Source organism: Balaenoptera acutorostrata, chromosome 4 (genome assembly GCF_949987535.1).
Source record: "Balaenoptera acutorostrata chromosome 4, mBalAcu1.1, whole genome shotgun sequence".
Taxonomy (NCBI): Eukaryota; Metazoa; Chordata; class Mammalia; order Artiodactyla; family Balaenopteridae; genus Balaenoptera; species Balaenoptera acutorostrata.
In genome coordinates, this window is record NC_080067.1 from 63,936,168 (window position 1) to 63,961,659 (window position 25,492).

Sequence of the window (25,492 nt, forward strand, 5' to 3'; positions counted from 1 at the left end):
GGCTCAGCAATTGTGGCTCACGGGCCCAGCTGCTCCATGGCATGTGGGATCTTCCCAGACCAGGGCTCGAACCCGTGTCCCCTGCATTAGCAGGCAGATTCTCAACCACTGCGCCACCAGGGAAGCCCCTAAAAGACTATTCTTGAAGCCTGTTTACTGAAACTGACATAACATTAAAAAATCACTCACTTGATGAAGAGTGTGGCTAAGTAAAGTCTTTTAACTCAGTAAAATAAGGAGGAATCAATCAACAAACTCTTACATTTTAAGTATATTTTTGTCTGCCTTTCATATATAAAAGACTTTCTTCCAAAAGGAAAAATTTTACACAGTGCATGTTTAATATGTGCAAATTATTGTGCCTTTTGCAATTGTTATTTCTACAGATAATCTCTCAAAAAGTCACTTTAAACTAATGAAAAAAGATAATTATCCTGAAAGTGTCCTACTCAGTGCTTATATTTCTAGTCCTGGAAAACATGAAAGAATTAAGTTTCCTTCCCTCCCCAAACCAAGTCCGCTTTTCCAATAGGCATAAACATTAACAGACCTTGTCATTATAAGAAGCAAATGTTCCAACTGTGATACTGTGATTCAGACTTGTGTTCTAAATTAAATTATTAGGTTTTAACGTTATCATTTAACAGGAATGGTCTATCTTTGTAAAGGTAATTTCTGTGAACCTATGGGTAGGATTTTCTCTGAACTAAGTAGAACATCTTTAGTTTATCATATGGGTGAACAGGTCCAAATATTAAGTTGCAGAACAAAAACTCTTCTTAGAGGGTCTCTTGCAGTCTATTATTAAATGTACATTCTATAGTTGATTTTACTCCAGGGAAAAGTGCATGTGATGCTTTTCATAAAATATTTTCTACAAGTACAAATATTCTGAGACTATACTGGAGAAATTGAGGAAGTCACAGTGGTTACTTGATCACTTCAGTCATCAGGATTCATCAGATATTTGTTATGTTTTATGTCTTGAGGTACCATAATTTTTGATTTGCTTCTTTATTTTATTTTATCACCCAGTTAATTTATCTTCAACTCCATATTTGGCAACACTTAGCTTTTGCCTGAGGCAGTATTTCCAAGGGGGTAGTTTTACTTCTTCCAATACTTCCATTTAGAAGACTTGAGATATAAATTGCACCTTAGTGTTTTGGCCTTATTTCTCACTGGTTTATAATTATCTTACTCATATTTTAATAGGCAGAATGCAGATTTTTAAAGGGCTGAAGAATTTACTTATGATAATCCCCAAAACTCATTTTAAAAAGAGAATATTGTAGATGCAACCATGGGGGCTAAGTCTTAAGTACTTCTCTACCTTTTATTGTAGAGTCAGCAGTTGTCATCTCGCCTCTATGTGCTGGGTTCCAGAGTAGGTGTTTTATATATATATTGCCTCATTCAATCTTTGTAACAACCCTTCTCTGTAAGTCCTGATCATGGGCACTGACAGAAGGACTTTCTCAGGATTATACAGCTTTCTAAGAAAAAGCCAGAAATTTGAACTCAGACCTGACTGACTCCAATTCTTGCACTCTGCCCCTATACCTCAATGCACCCTCTCCCTTCATGCTGTAAGAGATTAAAATCTTAGGCAAAAGAAACTAGAACTTTTTTTATAACTAACTCTGCTAACACCCACCACCTACGACTTGAATGGGGGAAAGAGAACATATTTTAGTAAGTCAGTACTGAGACATCCTCTGGTGTGACTGGCGTGATCACCACTTCTTTTTTCCTAATTATTGTCTCACAGACATCAGTGTCTGAAAACTAGGAGAAATGATCACATATAGAATCATTATTTTGTTCTTTATCATTTCTTTTTCATGCTTTGCTGAGAAAAACCACACTAAATAGAAAAGCTTAAAAGCCAGAGAGTAAGGGCAACAGGAACTTCTGACTATGCTAAAAGTCCCTCTCATTCAGAAAATCTCATTCAAACTTAAAACTGAGGCAAATATAGGAGGCATTTTAATGTAAAATGACCTGACATCTTAGAGTCACACACTCTAAGATTCAAAGTGGTGCTTAGGAAAAAAACCCCCATTTTTCTAATAAATGCTGAAAAAACTAGATGGGTGGAGACTGATTACAGCTGAGCATCTCTGAGCAAAGTGCTGACCATGGAAGTGTGCTCTTTAGGTAACATCCATAAATCCCACAGAGACTATATTGTTGAAGGTGAACTTCTAGAAAAGGTAAGGCTGGGAAACAAGGGGTTCAGTCAAACTGATTCAGTCAACCAACAGACAAGTATTTATTGATAGTTGTATCAGCTCTGAGCGTATTCAGTGGCAAGTAACAGGATGCCATGGTAACAGTGGCTTAAGCAGATAGGGCTTTTTCTACAGAAGAGCCAGTCTTGAGCTGGCTGATATGGATGACTCATCAGTGTCAGCAGGGACCCAAGCTCCTTCTGTCTTTCCACTCTGATGTCTTTAATATACAGCCATTTGTTTGTTTGTTTATTTGTGTTTTGGTCTCCCAATCTCAAAAGTTTTCTTAGATATTTAAGTCTTGTGTCCAGGCAGGAAGAAGGCAGAACATAGAAGCAAAAAACCCAAAAAACCAAAAAAACATGCTTTCACTCTTGACACAGCCTCTCCACATGGCTAGTGTGAGCTTCCTTATACCATACCATGGTCACCTCAAGGTAATCAGATTTCTTGCGTGGTGGCTCAGGCTAGAAAAAAGGTGGGGGGCAGGGGAAGAGGAAACTTCTGGGTGTCATAAAGGCTAAGCCTGGAGGTGATACAGCATCACTTCTACCACACTCTATTGGTGGAAGCAGTCACAGGCTGGCCCAGATTCAAGGGAAGTAGCTATAGACACCCCTCTTCCCCCCACTTCTCAATGGGAGGAACGTCAAAGAATTTAACTTCATCTTTATCATAGTTTGCACTTGTCACAAATTATTTATATTTCCTCCACAGGCAAAAATACACTTACCCCTCCCAAGATCCAAAAAAGTCTCATCCATGATGGCCTTAGGCTCAGGCTCAATGTCTAGGATCTCACAATCTGTATCAGATCCAGGTGGAGATAAGGCTTTTAAGATGGCTCTTTGATTCCAGTTCCTTGAGTGTAATTCCACTCAAGCTGAAGAGCTATGAGCTAAAAAGACAAGTTTTCTGTCCCCCATACTTCATGGACCAATATTGGACCTTCAAGATGTGGAAACTCTAGAGAGCAAGGAGAAACTGATGCTGGAGCACCAGAAGTTAAGCAGAACAAACAGCCTGAGGAGGAACTTTGCCCCTCTCCTATGTCATTTATTCCAAAGATCTTCATCTAGAGGCCTCCATATCCTGCTTTTATATTTTGGATCTAATAAAAAAACACTCCAGTATTCCTTGAGACAAGAATTGAGTCTTTCCACAGAAACCACAGAAGACATAATTCACCAACGATCAAATCAGAAATGAAGATCTCTGTATTACTATAAATTTCTACATGAAAAATTATTTATTTATTTAATTTTAGATTGTATTGTTTTATTTTTTTATGAATTTTTATTGGCATATAGTTGTTTTACAATCTATATTAAAATTTAAAATTCAAGGCACTGGAACCAAGAAGACTGCAAGTTACGACTGTCAGACATACTACCATACATTCCAATTTACGCTGTTACATTTAAGTCATTTCAATCACTACATAGGAATTCAGACTTCTCTTGTACACCAGCTCTATTTATAAAAGCAACAGCAACATTTAATAAAATAACATTTTGCAGATGCGTACTTTTGGAGCAACTCCTTTGTAATGGGAAAACATAGTTGTCATAACACTTTGGATAAGCTTGTTTGGAAAATATCTGCCCTGCTTCCTTATTTACTTGTCCATTCCTCTCCCCTACTTTCTTCTCCTTTCTTTCTCTTCCCTTCCTTTCTTTCCTTCCTTCCTTCCATCTTGCCTCTCTCTCTCCCTTCTTTCCTCCATTCTCCTCTCCTCATTCTCTACTTTCTTAGCATAGTGTTCACTCTACTTTTGAGACAGATAGTTCTTTCATAGCAAAAAAAAGCCCCCTCCAAAAAAAATCCCAAATAAACCCCCTCGTATTTAGCTCTGAGAACTTGTGAGTATTACCATATTAAATGTCATAGATAAATGTCTAGAAAATGTTAAATTGCTGAACGTAATTAAATATATCTGTCACATTTCTTTTTTTATTTTGTAATTGTAGTCAACCCATTTCAGTCATCTGTCCTTTGCTTTGCCACTAAAGAGAAAAAGAAATACTCTAAACTGTAAAAACAACCAATGTTCTCTTTATAGCAGTTGAAAGTCAAAACAACTTATCCATATTCATTGACGATTGTGGGTGATAGTTTATGTATTGACATTTTAAAAATACCTACTTTCAGGTTGAAATCAGTACACTTATGGCCTCTATTTGTTTAAAAGTTTTATAATATCCTGAAGTTATAGAATTTTATGAATAAAAGACCATCTGGCTCCCTAGGGTGTGAATTTTTTTCAGCTTCTTTGAATGGAGCTTTATTTTCAGAAACAAGCTACATTTAAAAAATGGGTTTGTGATGAATAAACCAGTGAGGCCTCATAAAGTGCCAATTTTGTCTTTTCAGGGGAGCCTTTCATTATCCCTTATTTCCATCTCTTTATCCTTCCTATGTCCACAAGAAATGGAAATTATTTTAGGTCTCTATTACTTACCTTCTCTTTGTCTTGAATTTTTATCCCGAGGAGTCTGGGATTGAATCAAAGTGAACCAAGATAACTAGTACCATTGAATATGGAGGTCCTCCATGTTAAGTTGGGGAAGACAGCATAAGACATGTTTCTCCACCCCCACCCCCACCCTGCCAAATATTCCCATGCAAATAATCCAGTCAATAGTGAAGACCAGAGGCACACCTACAGCAGTTCTGGAGATGAGGAATGGTGTCATTCACATTCTAGAAGCATCAGCAATGTTCTATAAATAGAATGCAGGTGGTACAGACTGATTAGAGACAGAGGGTTGACTCATAACTTTTCTCCAAGAAATATGAATTGTGCTAGGGAATTAAGCTGTGTGTATTAGCTTTGTTAGGTTATGGGGTTTTGCTTTTTTAAAAATTATTTGGCCATGCCATGTAGCAGGTGGGATCTCAATTCCCCAACCAGGGATTGAACCTGTGGTCCCTGCAGTGGAAGAAAGGAGTCTTACCACTGGACTACCAGGGAAGTCCCACTAGGTTATGTTTTGTAAGAAACAGTCCCAGAATCTCAGTGGCTTACAAAACAAAAAATTTTTTCAACATGTAAATGTTCATGCATGACAACACTAGAAGACATAAATGAAGTAGACTGATGCCCATAACTTTACCTAGAATAACTGAGTGCCAAAACTAGAAAGATAGACCAATATAGATATGTTGCATGACTCAAACTTTATAAGCAACATTGCCAAGGAGAAGTTATGTCCAAATAGTGACCAGAATTTGGTCAAATTCACAACAAAAGAAAGTTGTATTCTATAAAATTCAGTATTTACCCAAATTATTTTTAAAATTATGTTTCTATATGAGATAAATATATGTTATAAAACTGTTATAGTTTTTACTTATGTGACTATCCAGTGGGATATTTAAAAGTGTGTGGACATGAGATAATTCTTCAATATGTGGAACTTTCCTTTAAATGGCAGGATGTCTAGCATCTAGTATTTATTATCTACCCACTAATGAACAATAGTCCTTTTGAATCACTGGGACAAACAAAATTGCCCCAACAAATTTTCAAAGTGCCTTCCCTAAGGGTGGTACACCTCTACTGAGAACCAATGCAGGAAATGAATAAAACAGGGTATATGTCTATTAATACATAAAACCAAAAAAGGAAAGGAAACAATACAAATATCAAGGAAGATATGATAAAGGAAAGAGCAAGAAAATATTAAAACAGGAGAACAACAAATAATAGAAAGAAAATGGTGTTCTGCTTCTGCCTAGAATGTAGGAAACTAGAGTGTTGTTCCCATTCTAACAACAACAACAAAGCCAAATAAACCATAAAACCATAACTTTCTTTGAACTTTTCAGAAAACTGACATTTCAGGCCTAAAATCTAAGGAAAGACAGGTTCCTTCAAAGAGATGGGGCATGAACACTGGTTCCCCTCGGCCGAGCACAGGAGGAAGAGATGTCAGGTACCATTCAAACAGACAGGAAGAATTCAGCTAAAATTTTTAACAAATTGCTAAAGGCCAAATGTGGGCTTGTGTGAGACTATAAAATCCCTGGAGACCACAGATACAAGTGGATTTTACACCAACTCACAGGATCTTCTCACATGTCTCTGTGGGGGGTACTTATGAGAAAGACTGAAAGGGAGACCAGAGAAAGCCTCTGTTGGTAGTGCAGGCATGGAGAGAGGGAGTGACCTCCCTTGTGGGAAAAGCAAAAACTGCGTGGGTCCTACCTACCTAGAGAAGAAAAGCCTTAAGCCTCTCAGGGAAGTGAAGCAAATCTTGTTGTCTCTAGGACGCAGGTGAAGATTTATTGCAGCTGCAGAAAGGGTAAAAGCTAGAAAACAAAGCCTTCTATATTGTGTAGTGGTGGTAGGCAGCTTTCCTGGACCCCAACCATTAGAGTTATTCTACTGCTGGGGAAGGAGTAGGAATCTCATTTCTACACCAGGCCTCCTGAAGATAAAAGGCAGAACTTGGCTGCCACTGGGGAGGAGAGACAAGACCACTGGAGAAGTTACATCTAACAAACCCAGGGATGCCGGACCTGCTTAAGACAGGCTGGACCAAGACAAAAGATAACATTCCTTCCAGTAACCACCAGATAGACAAGAACTAAGTACCAAGAAACAAGTGTCTACTATGGGGGATGGGGCAAGAGCATGCAGAGGGATGGCCTCTAAGGTACAGGTACACAGCAAAGGTCAAAATATGAGAGCAGAGCAGAATTATTAAGAAAAACTCAATATGCACGCTAGCCACCAACTTAAGGACTAGGTATTGCTAGCAGAATTTTCAGTTGGTGAGCACTGGAAGTTAACAGTAGCAAAAACAAAACCCAAAGCCAGACCAATTCTTAACTAGATTTACTCAACCACTCACAGTAATCCTTTAGCAGCGAAAGAGGCATAAATATTATATGCCTTTCTAGGCATAAGTATTATTTATCTTAGCATCTACTCTCAAACAATAAAAAAACTACGTCACACAAAAAAGCAAGAAGAAAAAAAAAAAAAGCAAATAAACTAGTGTCACGATACAAGACAATCAACAAACCAGACTCAGAGATGACCCAGATGTTGGAATTATTAGATAGGGATTATAAAATATGTTAATATGTTAAAGGCTCTAGTGGAAAAAGTAGACAACATTCATGAACAGATGGGGAATTTCAGCAAACAGAAACTATGAGTCAAATGGACATTCTAGAAATAAAAATTCAATCACAGAGATGAGGAATTCCTTTAACAGGCAGACTCAACTAAGCCAAAACAAAAAACAAAAAAAAAGAATCAGTGTATTTGAAGATAGGATAATGAAAATTATAAAGTAAAAATTCTTAAAACAACACAGCATCAAAAGCTGTGGGACACCATCAAAAGCTCTAATATATGTATAACTTTAAGTTTAGAAGGAGAAGAGAGAACAGAATATAGAAGAAGGAATATTCAGAAAGATAAAAGTCAAGAATTTCCTTCCAAATAATGAAAGACCCACAGATCCAATAACTCAGAGAAATCCAAACAGGATTAATACAAAAGAAACAAAACCCACAACCTATATATATATATATATATACACACACATATAATATTCAAACTGCTAAAACCAAAGATAAAGAGAAAATCTTGAAGATAGCCAAAGGAAAAAAAAGAACAACACATTACACGCAGCAGAACAAAGATAAGAATTACAATGGACTTCTCATTAGCAACTCTCTCAGCTAGATGCAATGGGATGACATCTTTAAAGTGCTGAAAGAATAAAAACTGTCAACCAAGAATTCTATATCCAGTAAAATATCTTTCAGTAGTAGTAAAGAAACACATAGGTATCAAAATATATATTTTATATAGATATATCAAAATATATCTAACCTCAAGTCCTAGATCTAAACACTAGGTCAACCTAATGTCCAATTCCAGCTACTAATTTTACCTCCTAAACCTTCAAGCCATTCCTCTTACAAACCCCACACAATGATCTTACAACACCTTTCACAGGTCAAACAGTTTATAATGCAAAGAAGAAAGTTAAAAAGTAAAAAGAAATCCACAAAATTACATTTCCCACTGAGAAAGAGCCTGTCTCCTGAGTTTTTTATGTACCCTTTTAAGAATTTAAGTGGCTTTAAATAAAGGCATTTTAAAACAAGACTTCTGGAATCAATTTCTCAATGTTCAATTAAAAAAAAACTTGGTACACATTTGCTTCAATGAAAATATAATTTATGTTTTTAAAGCCTCCATTTAAAATGGCTTTTGTACCTTTCATGAAAGTGATTAAAACATATTTTTCAATGTATTAACTTCAGAAATGAAATTTTATCTTTTGTTTTGACTCCCTGTCAAAGAAATTCCCACTTCTACATTACCTCTCTCTTTCACTATTTTCCCATTTCAAGTCCTCCCCCAATCCATTTTTTTGGCGTTTTCTTGAATTTTTTCATTCCATAAATATGTATTCCGTTCTATACTATGACATTGGAAACATTATGATTTTTACATTATGGAATTTAATTTCAAGAATTATGATTACTTTGTTTTGTAGCCATAGTTACTGCTGTTTTTCAGTGGATTCAGAACTTCCTGACAGTTTTCTTTTTCTTACTGTGTCTTTACCTTTTGTGAGTTAATTGGTTGATTCATCTTTAAGATGGCTGAATTGCATCTTCAAGCAGATTTTTCAGACAAGCTTTATGAGTTCCTGAGTATTTGAGATTACCCTTCCTTTACCTTTACTTGTCAGTGATAGTCTAGTAAAGTAAATAAATTTTAATTCACATCATTTACCCCTTAATAGTCTTTAAAAATATTTTTCCCCTTTAAAAATATTTTTTTCCTTTAAAAATATTTTGAGATGAGCCTAAATGTAACAAAGATGTCCCTTAGTTCTTTAATAATTAGCTAAAATGTTCAAAGTCCATCTGATATAACTCTAGGAAGACTGAACTCTCAATGTATTACCTTTTTTAGTATTTAAGAGAATTTGAATTTTTCACAGCTTGATACCAATTATCACTGACCACCTTGTGCTATCATAGATCAATACTCTGGCCTCCCTCACCCATTTCTCTTGTCATCTTGTCTTAGGCATCTCTCCTGCTTTGTCCATGCTAGTGTAGTTTTCTCTTGATATTTTTCTCAAGGGGTGTACACATGTCATTTTTTAAAAATCCTCAAAGCAGGGGGCTTCCCTGGTGGCGCAGTGGTTGAGAATCTGCCTGCCAATGCAGGGGACGCGGGTTCGAGCCCTGGTCTGGGAAGATCCCACATGCCGCGGAGCAACTCGGCCCGTGAGCCACAATTACTGAGCCTGCGCATCTGGAGCCTGTGCTCGGCAACGAGAGGCCGTGATAGTGAGAGGCCCGCGCACCGCGATGAAGAGTGGCCCCCGCTTGCCACAACTAGAGAAAAGCCCTCGCACAGAAACGAAGACCCAACACAGCCATACATACATACATACATACATACATAAAAAGAATGTAAGCAGACAAGAATAGCATTAAAAAAATAAAAAAATAAAAAAAAAATCCTCAAAGCATAAATAATCTGGCTATAGTATTTAACAAAAGGGTCACGGTGTAAAAAATTAACATGCAGCATAGTGCAGTGATTAAAAGTGTGGCCTCTGTAGCCAGACTGCCTGGGTTAGAATTTTGTCTCCACCATTTACTAGTTTGTGACCTTGGGCAAGTTACGTAATCTCGCTTTGCCTGTTCTCTCAGTTTTAAAGTGGGAAAAATAATAGTGCCATCATGAAGACTGCATGAATTGTTTATAAAATGCTTAGCCCAGTGCCCAGCATTTAGTAAGTGCTGTATGAATGTTTGTCAAATAACTAAAACAAACAAACAAAAAAAGTGTGACAAAAGTGAACTCAAAATCTTTAACAAATTTGAATATTTGGCTATAATTCACTGGCCAAATTAGTATTCAGCAGATAACTGTTAGAATATTGCTCAGCACATTAAAAAAAAAATAGTAGTTGTTATTATTGTTTACTCTGTAGATCTTTCTTCAGCCTCCCATATAGCATGGGTCAGCAGCTTGCCTCCTTAGGATTGAAATGCTCTTAAATATGTCCCTACCATTTTATTTTACTTTTTTTTTTTCTCCAGCTTTACTTAGGTACAACTGAGAAATAAAATTATATATATCTAAAGTGTACAACATGATAATTTAATATACGTATACATTATGAAATGTTACCACTGCCCCTACTACATTAAATTTAGGCCTCCAGATCTGACTCAGACTCAGAAAGAAGAAAAACTCAATACTATATATCCCAACCACCCCACACAGGAGCCCCTCTGAATCCAATGAAGGCAATCTTTTACATTAGTATGCACACAAACATGGAAGTTAGCTTTTCATTTTCTCAACATCCCCTTTCCAAAAGAGCCATCATAATCTAAAGGTCTACCAAAGTGTTGGTTCCAAAACCAGAGAGCAGTTTCTAATGGTGAATTCAAACATCCACCTCCATCAGGAGAAAGAAACTACTGGCAACATGCAGCAATGTGTTACCTTTGCTTTTAAAGAATCCTTTCTTTACCTTTGACATTCAAAAACGTCGTCAGAAAAGTCATGTGTTAGAGTCAGCTTTCATTTACTTTGATATGTTTATACACTGTCAAAAAGTAATTTCTCAAAATTTCTAGTAAATAATTCTTTTTCATCCTGGGTTTCTGTCATTGAAATTGGTTTTTCGTAATTTTAATGATATGAGGGTCCTTCACTGGGAACTTACAGGAGTGTGAAATTTAGACACATTTGCTCAAATACCCATCTTATTCAAAGGCTGAAGACTATTTAGAAGTAATAAAAATTAGACCCTAATATTTAAAAAATTATTAGACACAGCTAAAGCTTTATTGAGAGGTAAATTCATACCTCTATATACTTTCAGGGTTAAAGAATAAATAAGTAAATATTCTACTCAATAAGTTAAGAAAAACAAAAATAAAGTATAAAATAAACAAATAAAAACATACAGCAAGAAATAGATGAAGTGTAAAACAGAATTATAGATTAGGGAGGAGATCAAGATGGCACAGTAGGAGGACACAGGGCTCACCTCCCTCACAAACACATCAAAGCTACAACTACATATAGAGTGACTCTTGCTGAAATTGACCTGGGGACTAGCAAGATGGCTTTTGTACAACCAAGGCTATAAAGAGAGATCCAAGTGAGTCTGGTAGGAAGGGAGAAGCAGCAATCTGGTTGAGACCCACAACCCTAGCATGGGACCCAGAAGATGAGGATGATATAATAAGCCCGGGGATCCTCTTTGGGGAGTGAAAGATTCAAGCCTCATATTAGACACCCCAGCCCTGGGTTCGACATTGAGAAGATGAGCTCCCTTAGCTGGTTTGAAAACCAGTGGAGATTACTGGAAGGCTGTAAGAAATTGAGACTTTGCTCTTGAAGAGTGTACACACAGACTTGCTTACTCCCAGTCACAGTGCGGAGGCAGCAGATGAAAACTTCCTGGGGCTCTAGTTTCCTTGCCAGGACTACCCCAGCACACTGCCCAGCCTTCACTAGGCTCCTGCTCCAGCACCTCTTGCTCCAGTGCTTCTCCTCACAAAGGCAGAGGCTGCTATTGTCAATGAGAGTGCTCATACTTGGAGGGATTGAAGCTGGCTTGGACCCTGGCCCTGCTTCTGATGAGGGCAGAGGCAGCCAATGTCAGCATGTATGTCACTGCACATACTCAGGAGGGAGCAAAAGTAGCTCCATGGAGGATACTGCCATTGCTGGAGCCCACATCCCTGCACAGACTTGGGGGGCGGGTAGCAAAGTCAGGTTAGTGGTGTGGCACCAACCCCTCCAGCTGCAATCCAGCCTCTAACCAAGGCACACACACCATGCACATGGGGAGGGGGAGGGTAGAAAGTGAAACCAGCACAGAAGTGCAGCCCCAAGCCCTCAGGCTCTGGCCATGCCCTAAGCCAAGGCAGAGATAACCATTACATCCTGGAGAAGCCCATTTCTCTCAGGCTCCTGCTCCAGCCCCACAGGCCCTGCCTCCACCCCTGGTAGAGTAGCTTGTACCCTACCCCCCATCAAGGTAGTGGCTACCAGCACACTCTGCGGGGAAGATGCAGGCTGGGCTCACTTCAGATCCAGCTCTCCAGTCAAAGCCACTGGGCACACATACTCTGCCAACACCCAAGAAAACCCCTTCAAGACCAGGATAGGTAACTGTTTCACCTAATTTCACAGAGCGAAATAGAGTTAAACAAAATGAGGAGACAGAGGAACATGTTTCAAATGAAAGAACAAGACAAATCCCCTGAAAAAGCCTTAATGAAACAGAGATAAATAATTTGTCTGATTAAAAATTCAAAGCAATAATAATAAGAATGCTAACATAATGGGGGAAAAGAATAGATGAACACAGCAAGAATTTTAACAAAGAACTGGAAGATATAAAGAAGAACCAGTCATCTGAAGAATACAATAACTGATATGGAAAACACACTAGAGGGAATTAACAGATTAGGTGATACAGAAGAATACATACACAATCTGGAAGATAGAATAATGAAAACCACTGAATCAGAACAACAAAAAGAAAAACAATGGGCCTTTGGGACAATATCAAGTGTACTAAAATTTGCATTATAGGGGTCACAGGAGAAGAGAAGGAAGAAGGGGTAAAAAATATATTTGATGAAATTATGGCTGAAAACTTTCCAAACCTGAAGAAGGAAGCAGATATCCAGGTAAAGGAGGCACAGAGATTTCCAACAAGAGGAACCCAAAGAGATCCACACCTAAACATATTATAATTAAAATGGCAAAATTAAAGAGACAATTTTGAAGGAAGCCAGAGGAAAACAAAGAGTCATATACATGGGAACCCTCATAAGGCTATCAGCTGATATTTCAAATGTAACTTTGCAGGCTAGAAGAGAGTGGCATAATATATTTAAATGCTGAAAGAAAAAAAAACCCTACAACTTAGGATATTCTACCCAGCAAGGTTATCATTCGGAATTGAAGGAGAGATAAAGGACTTCTCAGACAAGCAAAAACTAAGAGTTCGTCGACACTAAACCAACCTTAGACGAAGTGTTAAAGGGTCTTCTTTAAGTGAAAAAGAAAAGGCTGCAACAAGAAATAAATTATAGGAAGGGAAAATCCCATTGGTGAAGACAAATGTATAGTAAAGACTGTGGATCAACCACTTAAATAAGCTAGTATGAAGGTTAAAAGATAAAAAATGTAAAATCAGCTATAACTGCAATAAAGAGTTAAGGGATAGACATGAAGATATAAAATGTGACATCAAAAACACAAATCGTAGGGTAGGGAAGAAAAATGTGGAGCTTTTGGAATGTGTTTGAACTTAAATGACTATGAGTTTAAAGCAAGTAGATACAGTTACAGGTCAATATATATGAACTCCATGGTAACCACAAATCAAAACCCTAAAATAGATACATAAAAACTCGAAAGGAACACAAACACAACAGTAATGAAAACCATCAAACCACAAGGGAAGAGATTAAAAGAAGAAGAACAGAAAAGAACTACAAAAACAACCAGAAAACAAGTAAGAAATTGGCAATAAGTGTACGTACCTATCAATAATTACCTTAAATGTCAATGGACTAAATGCTTCAATCAAAAGACATAGGGTGGCTAATTGGATAAAACAACAACAACAAGAAGATCCATCTATATGCTGCTTACAAGAGACTCACTTCAGAGGTAAAGACATACACAGACTACAGTAAGGAAATGGGAAAGAGATATTCTATTCAAATGGATGAAAAGAAAGCTGGTGTAGGAATACTCACATTAGACAAAGTAGATTTTAAAACAAAGTCTAATATATACACTACCAAATGTAAAATAGATAGCTACAGGGAAGCAGCCGCATAGCACAGAGAGATCAGCTTGGTGCTTTGTGACCACCTAGAGGGGTAGGATAGGGAGGATAGGAGGGAGACACAAGAGGGAGGAGATATAGGGATATATGTATATGTATAGCTGATTCACTTTGTTATAAAGCAGAAACTAACACACCATTGTAAAGCAATTATACTCCAATAAAGATGTTACCAAAAAAACCCCAAAAAACAAAGTCTATAACTAAAGACAAAGAAGGGCATTATATAATGATAAAGGGATCAGTACAAGAAGAGGATATAATATTCATTAACATATATGCATCAAATATAGGAGCACCTAAATACATAAAGCAAATATTAACAGATATAAGGGAGAAATGGACAATAATACAATCTTAGTGGGGGCTTTAACACCCCACTTACATCAATGGACACAAATTATCCAGACAGAAAAATCAGTAAGGAAACAATGGCCTTAAATGACACATTAGACCAGTGGCACTTCATAGATATCTACAGGACATTCCATCCCCAAACAGCAGAACACATTCTTTTCAACTGCACATGAAATGTTCCCCAGGATATATCACATGCTAGGCCACAAAACAAATCTCAACTAATTTAAGAGGATAAAAATTATATCAAGCATCTTTTCTGACTGTAATGTATGAAACTAGAAATCAATTACAGGAAGAAAATTGGGAAAAACACAAACTCATGAAGACTCAATAGCATGCTACTAAAAAATCAATGGGTCAATGAAGAAATCAAAGAGGAAATCAGAAAATACGTTGAGATAAATGAAAATAAAAACACACGTTCCAAATTCTATGGGTCAGAACAAAAGACGTTCTAAAAGAGACGTTTATAGTGATAAAGGCCTATCTCAAGAAACAAACAAACAAAAATCTCAAACTACCTAACTTACCATCTAAAGGAATTATAAAAATAAGAACAAACAAAACCCAAAGTCAGCAGAAGGAAGGAAATAATAAAGGTCAGAGAGGAAATAAATAAAATAGAGATAAAAAGCCAATAAAAAATATCAATGAAACCAAGAGCTGGTTTTTTGAAAAGACAAAATTCATAAGCCTTTAGCCAGGCTTATTAAGAAAAAAGAGACAGAGGACTCGAATAAACAAAATAAGAAATGAAAGAGAAGAATAACAACCCATACCACAGGATTATAAAAAATCATAAAAGAGTACTATGAACAGTTATATGTCAACAAATTGGACAATCCAGAAGAAATGGACAAGTTTCTAGAAACATATAACCTTCCAAAACTGAATCAGGAAGAAACAGACAATCAAAGAGACTGACCTCTAGTAGTGAAATTGAATTTATAATTTAAAAACTCCTAACAAACAGAAGTCCAGGACTGGGCAGCTTCACAGAAGAATTCTAACAAGCATATAAAGAAGAGCTAATACCTACCCTTCTCAAACTATTCTAAAAAGTTGAAGAGGAGCGAAGACTCCCAAATTCATTCTATAAGGCCACTATTCTCCTGATACCTAAACTAGACAAAGATACTAAAGAAGAAAAAAGAAAAGAAAAGAAAATTGCAGACCAATATCTCTAAAGAATATAGATGCAAAAATCCTCAACAAAATATTAGCAAGTCAAATTCAACAATACATAAAAAGGATCATACACCACGATCAAGTGAGATTCACTCCAGGGTTGTAAGGATGTCTCAGTATCTACAAATCAATCAAAGTGATACACCACATTAACAAAATGAAGGATTAAAATCACAGGATCATCTCAATAGATACAAAAAAAGGATTTGGCAAAATTCAACACCCATTCATGATAAAAACTCTCAACAAAGTTGGTCTTACAGGAACATATCTCAACATAATAAAGGCCATTTATGACAAATCCACAGCCAACATCATACTCAGTGGTGGAAAAACTGAAAGCTTTTCCTCTAAAATTGGGAACAAAACAAGGATTCCCATTCTTGCCATTTCTATTTAACATAGTATTGGAAATTCTAGCCACAGTAATCAGACAAGACTAAGAAATAAAAGGCATCCAATTTGGAAGGGGAAAAGAGAAACTGTCACTATTTGCAGATGACATGACTCTATATGTACAAAACCCTAAAGTCTCCACCAAAAAACTTGTAGAATAAATGAATTCAGTAAAGTTGCAGGATACAAGATTAGTATATAGAAATATGTTGCTCTTCTATACACTAATAATATTAGAAAGAGAAAGCAAGAAAACAACCCCATTTATAATCACATCAAAAAGAATAGAATACCTGGGAATAAACTTAACCATGGAAGTAAAAGAGCTGTATTTTGAAAACTATAAGACATTGATGAAGGAAATTGAAAATGATACAAATTGAAAGATAGCCTGTGTTCACACCTAGATATGAGCAGAGAAATGAGGGGCACAGGCCAAATGACAGGAAACGATACATCGCGTAAACAATGAGTGTCCTCATTGTTTACAAGAGGGTCCTTGGGCAAAGAAAATCAGGAACCTCCAGACTGACAGGAAACTACACATTTTGGGGTGATAAGTGTCCTGCAGGCAGACAGAAAGGTGGGAAAAAGCCAGAATGTTCAGCATTCGAATGTAACCTTTTGCTTATTATGCCCTCATTACAAAAAAATTAGCCTTGCAGACAAGAAGTTCCCATCATGCACCAATGCCATGACACTTCTGATCAAGACTAAATAAGGACAAAAATTCCTCCTTCCCTTGGGAAGGTGGAGCTAGGATGAAAATCAGGGAATATGACCCCCAAACCCCTCCTTCCCCAATTAATATTCTGTCCCTTTATTTCTACACCACATGTAACTGGCTTGCCAAATAAACCCAGGGCAGCTACTCACCTGAGTCTGCCCGCTCTCCCCTTGAGAGTGTACTATTGCTTAATAAATCCTTGCTTTGCTTTCTTGACTTCCCTGTCTTGTCTCTGAATTCTTTCTGAGATGAAACAAGAACCTATTCTCCAGGAACATCTTGAAGGAATGAAAAAGCTATAAATTATATACTTTTTATTTTAATGAAATGGTGCTCAACATCACTAATAAACAGGGAAATATAAATCATACAACAATGAGATATCACTTCATACCTTTTAGGATATTTACTATCAAAAAAACCCCCAAATGATAACAAGTGTTAGTGAGAACGTGGAAAAATTGTACATTTGTACACTGTTGGTGGGAATGTAAAATGGTGTCGCCAATATTGAAAACAGTACAAAGTCTTTAAAAAATTAAAAATAGAATTATCATATTATCAAGCAATTTCACTTCTTGACTAAATATCCAAAAGAACTGAAATCAAGATTGTGAAGAGACATTTGCACTTCCATCTTCATTGTAGCATTATTCACAATTGCCAAGACACAGAAACAACTCAGAATTTCATTGACAGATAAGTGGATAAAGAAAATGTGGTATATACAGTCAATCAGAAGAGAAGAGAACAAAATAGGAAAGGGGAAAAAATACCTGCAAAAACAAATCCAAAACAATTAACAAAATGGCAATAAGAACATACACATCAATAATTACCTTAAATATAAACAGATTAAATGCATCAGACAAAAGACATATACTGGCTGAATGGATACAAAAACAAGACCCATATTTATGCTTTCTACAAGAGACCCACCTCAGATCTAGAGACACATACAGACTGAAAGTGAGGGGATGGAAAAAAGTATTCCATGCAAATGGAAATCAAAAGAAAGCTGGAGTAGCAATACTCATATCAGACCAAATGGACTTTAAAATAAAGACTGTTACAAGAGACAAAGAAGAACATTACATAATGATCAAGGGATCAATTCACAAAGAAGATATAACAGTTATAAATATATATATATATGCACCCAACATAGAAGCACCTCAATACATAAGGCAAATGCTAATAGCCATAAAAGGAGAAATTGACAGTAACACAATATTAATATTTAACACCCCACTTACATCAATGGACAGATCATCCAGACAGAAAATCAATAAGGAAACACAGGCCTTAAATGGCACATTAGACCAGATGGATTTAATTGATATTTATAGAGCATTCCATCTGAAAGCAGCAGAATAAACATTCTTTTCACGTGCACATGGAACATCCTCCAGGATAGATCACATGCTGGGCCACAAAGCAAGCCTTGGTAAATTTAAGAAAACTGAAATCATATCAAGCACCTTTTCCGACCACAACACTATGAGATTAGAAATCAACTACAAGAAAAAAAACTCAAAAAAACACAAACACATGGAGCCTAAACAATATGCTACTAAACAACCAATGGATCACTGAAGAAATCAAAGAAGAAATTAAAAAGATTACTTAGAGACAAATGAAAAAGAAAATACAACAATCCAAAACCTATGGGACACAGCAAAAGCAGTTCTAAGAGGGAAGTTTATAGTGATAAAAGCTTACTTCAGGAAATAAGAAAAATCTCAAATAAACGACCTAACTTTACACCTAAAGCAACTAAAGAATAAAGAACAAACAAAACCCAAAGTTAGTAGAATGAAAGAAATCATAAAGATCAGAGCAGAAATAAATGAAATAGAGACTAAGTAAACAATACAAAAGATCAATGAAACTAAAAGCTGTTTTTTTTAAAAAGATAAACAAAATTGATAAACCTTTAGCCAGACTAACCAAGACAAATGAGATAGGGCCCAAATCAATAAAACAAGAAATGAAAAAGAAGTTACAACCAAGACCACAGAAATACAAAGGACCATAAGAGACTACTACAAGCAACTATATGCCAAAAAAATGGACAACCCAGAAGAAATGAACAAATTCTTAGAAAGGTATAACATTAATAGGAAAGAAAATTATTTCAACACAGAGGCAGGGAAGTAGTTCTTAAATAAAATTCAAAAGAACAAACCATTGTTTTCTTAAGCCATTAGTTAAAAGCAATTAATTGGTTATATCAAAATTAAGGATTTCTGTTTGTGGACACCATGCACAAAATTAGACAGAGGTGACTTATTGAGAAGAGAGAATAAGAAACAGATAATACTAGAATATATCTAAAAGTCATGGTGGATAAGACTAAATGGTCTTATATATAACAATAAGAGTTGCAGAAGGAGAAAACGGGGGAGAGGTAATATTCACAGACATAATGGCAAAGATAGGTATGAGTCCTAATACTGGAGAGACAGTCAATACTGGGCAGGAATAATAAAAACATGAGTGAAAGTGGTCAAGGTACAAACTTCTAGTAATAAGATAAATAATTCCTGGGGTTATAATTTACAGCACAGCAACAATAGTTACCAATACTGCACTGTACATCTGGAAGAAGCTAAGAGTAGATTTTTAAAGTTCTCATCATAAGAAAAAAATGGTAACTATGTGTTATGATGGATATCAACTAAATTTATTGTGATGATCATTTTGCCATATATACATACATTACATCATTAGGTTATACACCTAAAACTAATACAATGTTATATGTCAATTATATCTCAATTTACAAAATCAGAAAAAACCCTACAAAACTCCAAATCTCTACCTAGGCTTATGGTGGTGAAATTGCAGAATATCAAAGATATAGAGAAAAATCTCAAAAAGCAACCAGAGAAAAGACAAATTCTCTTCCAAAAAGCAATGAGTAGGTCAAGAGCTAACTTCTCAAGAGCAATAGTAGATATTTAGACAATGGAATAATATTTTCAAAGTTCAGAAAATACCTGTCAAATAAAGTATAAAGAATGAGAAAAGATGGATGGTTTTCAAAAACTTAGAAAGTTGGCCGCTCATAGACATTTACTGAAGAAATTATTTACAGATATAATTTTAAGTCAGCCAGCTATTTGGGAATAAAAGGAATAATAAAATTTACAGTAAATATAGGAAAAAATGATAAGTTAAAAACCAAATAATGTGGTAGAAACAAGTACAAATGTATGTGTAATCAAAATACATGCAAGTGGAACAAACTTAAAAGACAGACTCTTAGACGAGATAAATAAAACAAAATCTAGGTATTTAATGTGGCACACAAATTATAATAACCTAAATCAATAATGAAATATACCAAGTTCTAGGTGGGATTTTTAAATCCTGCAAGCATGTTACTTTTCTTCATATTTAGCTATAAATTTCATGAAATTCCAACAATAAAAACTTGATTCAAAATTTACCTAGAAGTGGAGAGGCCCAAGAACTGGCAAGACAATTCTAGGAAAAACATTGAAAAGAGTTAAAACGTATGAAAGAACTAAGTCTCTAAAACATAGTGATGAATTTTAAAAATTGTAGAAAGAACCATAAATACAATTTAGATGGATTTAAAAATACAAATAAATATTTATATAGTTTATCTGTGCATATTTACATACTTATGTAGTAAATGAATAGATACATGGACTGAAGTGATACACGTCAAATTCATTCTTGTTGTCTTTGAGGAGAGAGAAGGGAGAATGGGCTTGGTTGAGGATCAAAAGGAATTCAACTTTATATATTTATTTTATTTAATTTAAATAGATTAAGTAAAACATTGTTTTTATTTTTTTTAAACTGTAGCAAATGTGACGAATATTATATATTCAATCTCGGTGGTATGTATGAGGGTTTGAATATTACTCTTGGTCCTTCATTAATATTTTACCAATCGAATGGAATATATGGATAATAAGCAAAAACATTATTAGCACTATTGTAGAGGGAGAATAAGTGGAAATCTTTTAGCCATTGACAGATCAAAGTGACAAAAACTAAATAAGATTTAAATATTTTGAATATATTATTATTAAAGCCAAATATATATATATATGTGTATGTGTATAATATTCATGACATATTTATAAAAATTGATCACATAAACCACATATTGCATCTTTATTTCTCTCCAAAGGCAAAACTGTACAGGTCATAGCCCCTGACATTAATGGAATCAATTAGTAATTTAATAAGAATAATTTTGTTTAATCCAACAAAACAAAAGAACATTAACAGAAAGAACTCTTTCAATTAAAAAATATTCAAATAATTTTACATCAATGAGGAAATCCAAATTACATTAATAGATTATTAAATGTAAATGAAAAAACAAGAATCACCAGACATTTGAGGAAAGCCTATAGCATGATAGAAAAACCAAGAGACCAAAATGGAAAAACTGTCTCTAGAGACAGCAAATATAAATTAGGAAAAAGAAGAGAACTTCCAAAAGAAAACTCCAATTATTAACTTCAGGGAAATTCAAGACCATATTGCATGCATATTACTAGTATTATCTTCTTTGGGAAAGGCAAATTCAAACAAGATAAACCCTTGAAAATTAAATATATGATTGCTACGTTAAAAAATAGTTTAAGATTTGTAAAACAAAGAACTTACATAGAATGTAGAATAAAAAGACAACCATAAAAATATGTGGAAAATGACAAGATACATACAGGGTCACTTCTAGGAATCTGATATCCAGTTAGGTGACCATCCATATAGAGACTAGAGAAGAACTGGAAAGAGACTATGGAGCAAATGCCTTTAAATACCTGAGGAAGAACAATTTTCAAAGTAAACTTCTCTTCCCAGTCATATTATTAACAAGTGTAAGGACAGGATAAAAATATTTTAAAATATGAAGGGACTCAGATACTGTCTTTCTTAGGATTTATTTTTTAAGAGGATGTACTCTGTTGAAATAAGGGAATGAATTAAAATTGGAGGTCAAGGAAAAATGAGGGAAAATGAAGTTCTACCTCTGGCTCAGAGAACAGTCCAGATGGGAGAGGTGGGAGAACAAAGCGTTCTGGGGAAAAACGAAACAACTTAAAGTGTGATAGAACATATGCAATGATGGAAAGCTTGGGAATATGTTATACTATAAAAGCACACCGAGAAATGCAGTCAGAGATTCCATGAAAGCAAAACAAACAAAAGAAAACTATACAAGAAAGTCATGATTCAAAGAGGCAGCCATCAAATATGTGGCATGTCTCGGGTTGCTTAGTAATGTGTAAACAAGAGGAATAAATTTAAACTTGGCCCAATCCTTTGACGGCACAGGCACCCATTAAAACTGTTTTAAAACAACAACAACAACTGAAAATATTACCTAGTCATTAGAGTGTAACCATTATGTATTTGTTTTCAACTTTTATGATTTACAGTTTATAAGAGAACTGTGGAGAAACTAAGATAATAGAAGAAAATAAAAATGACAATGAAAAAGCTAAGATAAAGTCCACTCCAGTTGGGATCTGAAGGGCAAGGGAAGCTGGATAATGATAATATTCTTATGCAAAGACAGTAGTGAAAAGCTGTGTATATTGTTATTGGGAAAAGAAGTGATGGTTAAAGAATGTTGCTGTAAATGGAATTGAAAATAGTGGTATATAGTTCTGGTGAGAAAAGAGGGAGGGGGAAGGGTGTGTGATAAAATCGTGTTAAATCCTTATCTATCAAAACAAGAAGTCAACAGATGATATCTAAATTATGTGAATCTTGAAATAGAAGTTTAGTGATCAGTGATCTTAGAGATAAGATTATCACTAGAGGTTTTAAGACAAAATTGGTTTAAATGGCTATCACCAGTTAGAGGCACTTCAGTGGAGAGGGATAGGGTATAAGCTGGTTAATTTTCTTTATGGTTCTTCAGAATTCTAATATTTAACCTTGTGCATACATTTACTCTGAAAAAAATCTGCGAATCAAAGGTTATGTAAAATAAAATGACAGTGAGAAAACTACATAAGGAATATATAGAATGTGGTAAAAAAAAAATGAATTCAGAGATAAATCAATAGACTATATTAAATAAGAAAGAATTAAAATAAATGAAAAAATAATTCATTGCAAATTAGAAAAACATGACTAAGGAGACCAGAAAGAAGGGGACAATAATGATACAACTAAAAATTAAAAATTAGAAAAAAAGAAAATTTTAAATGGTTCTTAATATATTTGACACTATTTTAAATGTCTTACTTGTTTAACTCCTTTAATCCTCATAAAAAACTACAAGGGAATCACTATTATTATGTCCATTTTCAGGTGAGGACGTTGAGGTACAGATAGATAACTTGCCCAGAGTTATCTAGTAAACAACAGAGGAAGAATTCAATCTAGTGGTGTGCTGGTAAATGCTTGGCAATGATTGACAAATAGTTCTCCTCTCACACTCCCTGCTCCCTCCAAAAAGCCTTGATTTGTAGTGTTTGCAAGAACTTCCACCGTGATCAATTTCAAGCTACCAAAAAGTAGACACTGAGTAGAGTTGGAAGGAGATGCACATAATTTGCCCCTACAAGTGTGTTTGAGCAGGCTCTAGCACACCACTGATTCTAATTCAGGCAATCTGGCCCCAGAGGATTAAAGCAGAAACCAGCATTGATGGCATTCTAAGGACATTTCCATTAATTTTATTTCTAAGAGACAGATATTCTGTCATTGTTAGATTGCCAATATTACCATAATAACACACTATTAATTAATGCAATGAAACAAGTTAAGTGACTACACAGTTACCAAAGTGATAAAAGTGACATTCAATTTCAGCCAAGTAAAGGAGGGATTTAGTCAATAAATGATATTGGACCACTGGCATATGTAGTCAGGTTAGAGCCCTATCTTACACTATATCAAAATAAATTCCAGAGGAAATAAATACCTAAATTAAAAAAAAATCTTAAAGCATTAGAACAAAATTTGAAGAGACTATTTTTGTCATTTAATACAGGGGACTTTTTACAGCAAGTTACAAAATGAAAGATGGTTAACATGTGTTTGAATGAGTAGATAAGAAAATGTATATAATCAATAATAAATTAGCAAAAAATGTGATTATTTGGGGGCTGGGATTGGATGTACGTTACATATCTACATCTGTATCTCTATCAATATCTTTATGGATACTTGGTGATTTCCACTTTGTTGTGTTTTTGGTATTTTTCAAAGAAAATATAGTTTATGATAGAGGAATACAACCTACAAATTTGGACTAAATGGATTTTCTGGATAGTAAACATATACAAATTGAATAAGAGGAACTAGAAAATATGAATGGATGAAAAGCAGAGAAAAACAGAACTCATCAAATTCTCTCTCTCATTCCTTCCTGCTCAATGAAAAGCTTCAAGTTTAGTGTGTGTTGGATATAGGTCATATTAACTTTCAAGGATCAACTAATTCTCAAGTTATATATTCAGTTTTAAATCCAGAAAAAAATTAAGAAATTTTCCAATTCAATTTATGTATTCATTTAACAAATATTTATTGGGTACCTACTCCATTAGATTCTGGGGCTACAGTATTGAATGAGAGTTCTCATGGAGTTTAACTCCAGAAAAATAACAATAAAATCAAGTTATCATATATAATTATAATATCAAAATCTGGTAAAGATAGCAAACAAACAACAACAAAAAAACCCCAGAATAATCTGAAGGATAGATAGATGCAAAATAGATGCAAAGTAACCTATTAAATATTAAGTAATTGAATTAGCAGTATATTAGGAGACAATTATACCAAAGCCAATTAGGTTCTGTTTCAGACATACAAAGATGATGCATCATTAAAAAAATAAATCACTAATAGCATCAGTGGGTAGTTCAAAGAAAAAATATACATGATCTACCCAATACCTGTTTCTTCACTTAATATTAGTTTATTTAACAAATATTTATGAATACTTAATTCCAAGTGCTCTACTAGGCACTGGGCATAAAATAGTGAAAAAGATGGGTACTGTCCCTGGTTTCAGATAGTTTACATAATAGTGGGGAAGACAGAGTGGTAACCAAGTAATTGTACTACAGAGTAAAAACGGCTTTGTAAACCAAATACAGGTGCTAAGGGGGCCATATATCAAAGGTATCTCTCCCAACCTGTGTGTCAGGGAAGGCTTGTTGATGCAAGGAGTTAGCTAGCAAAGAAGGAAAAAAAATTATTTGGGACAGAAGAAATAATATGGACAAAGACTGCAAATTGAGAGAAAATAGAATATGGCTGGAATGTAGAGGTAGATGGCTGGTGGTGAGAGATGGAAGATGGAAGCTGGAGAGCTAAGCAGGGCCAGATGACTAAGTTCCTTGTAAGCCATATTAAGGAGTTTAAAGTTTATTCTAAGAGCCATTGAAAGGCTTTAACTAGGAGGGTGACATAATCAGTTTTGTATTTCAGAAAAGTTCATTTGAGCAGAAGTATGGGAATGAATTGTGGAGGCTCTGCACAAGCAGATAGTTAAAAGTTCATATGATAATAGAAAGGATAACAGTATAAACTAAGGCAGTAGAAGAGGAAAGCCAGGGCAGTTTTAAGAGATATTTAGGAGGTAGAATTGTGAAGTCTTAGTGATGACTGAATATGGAATATGGGAGAGGGGAAGGTAGAGGGAAGGGTCAAGAGCAGGCTGGGTGGTGGTAGGAGTTTTGCTA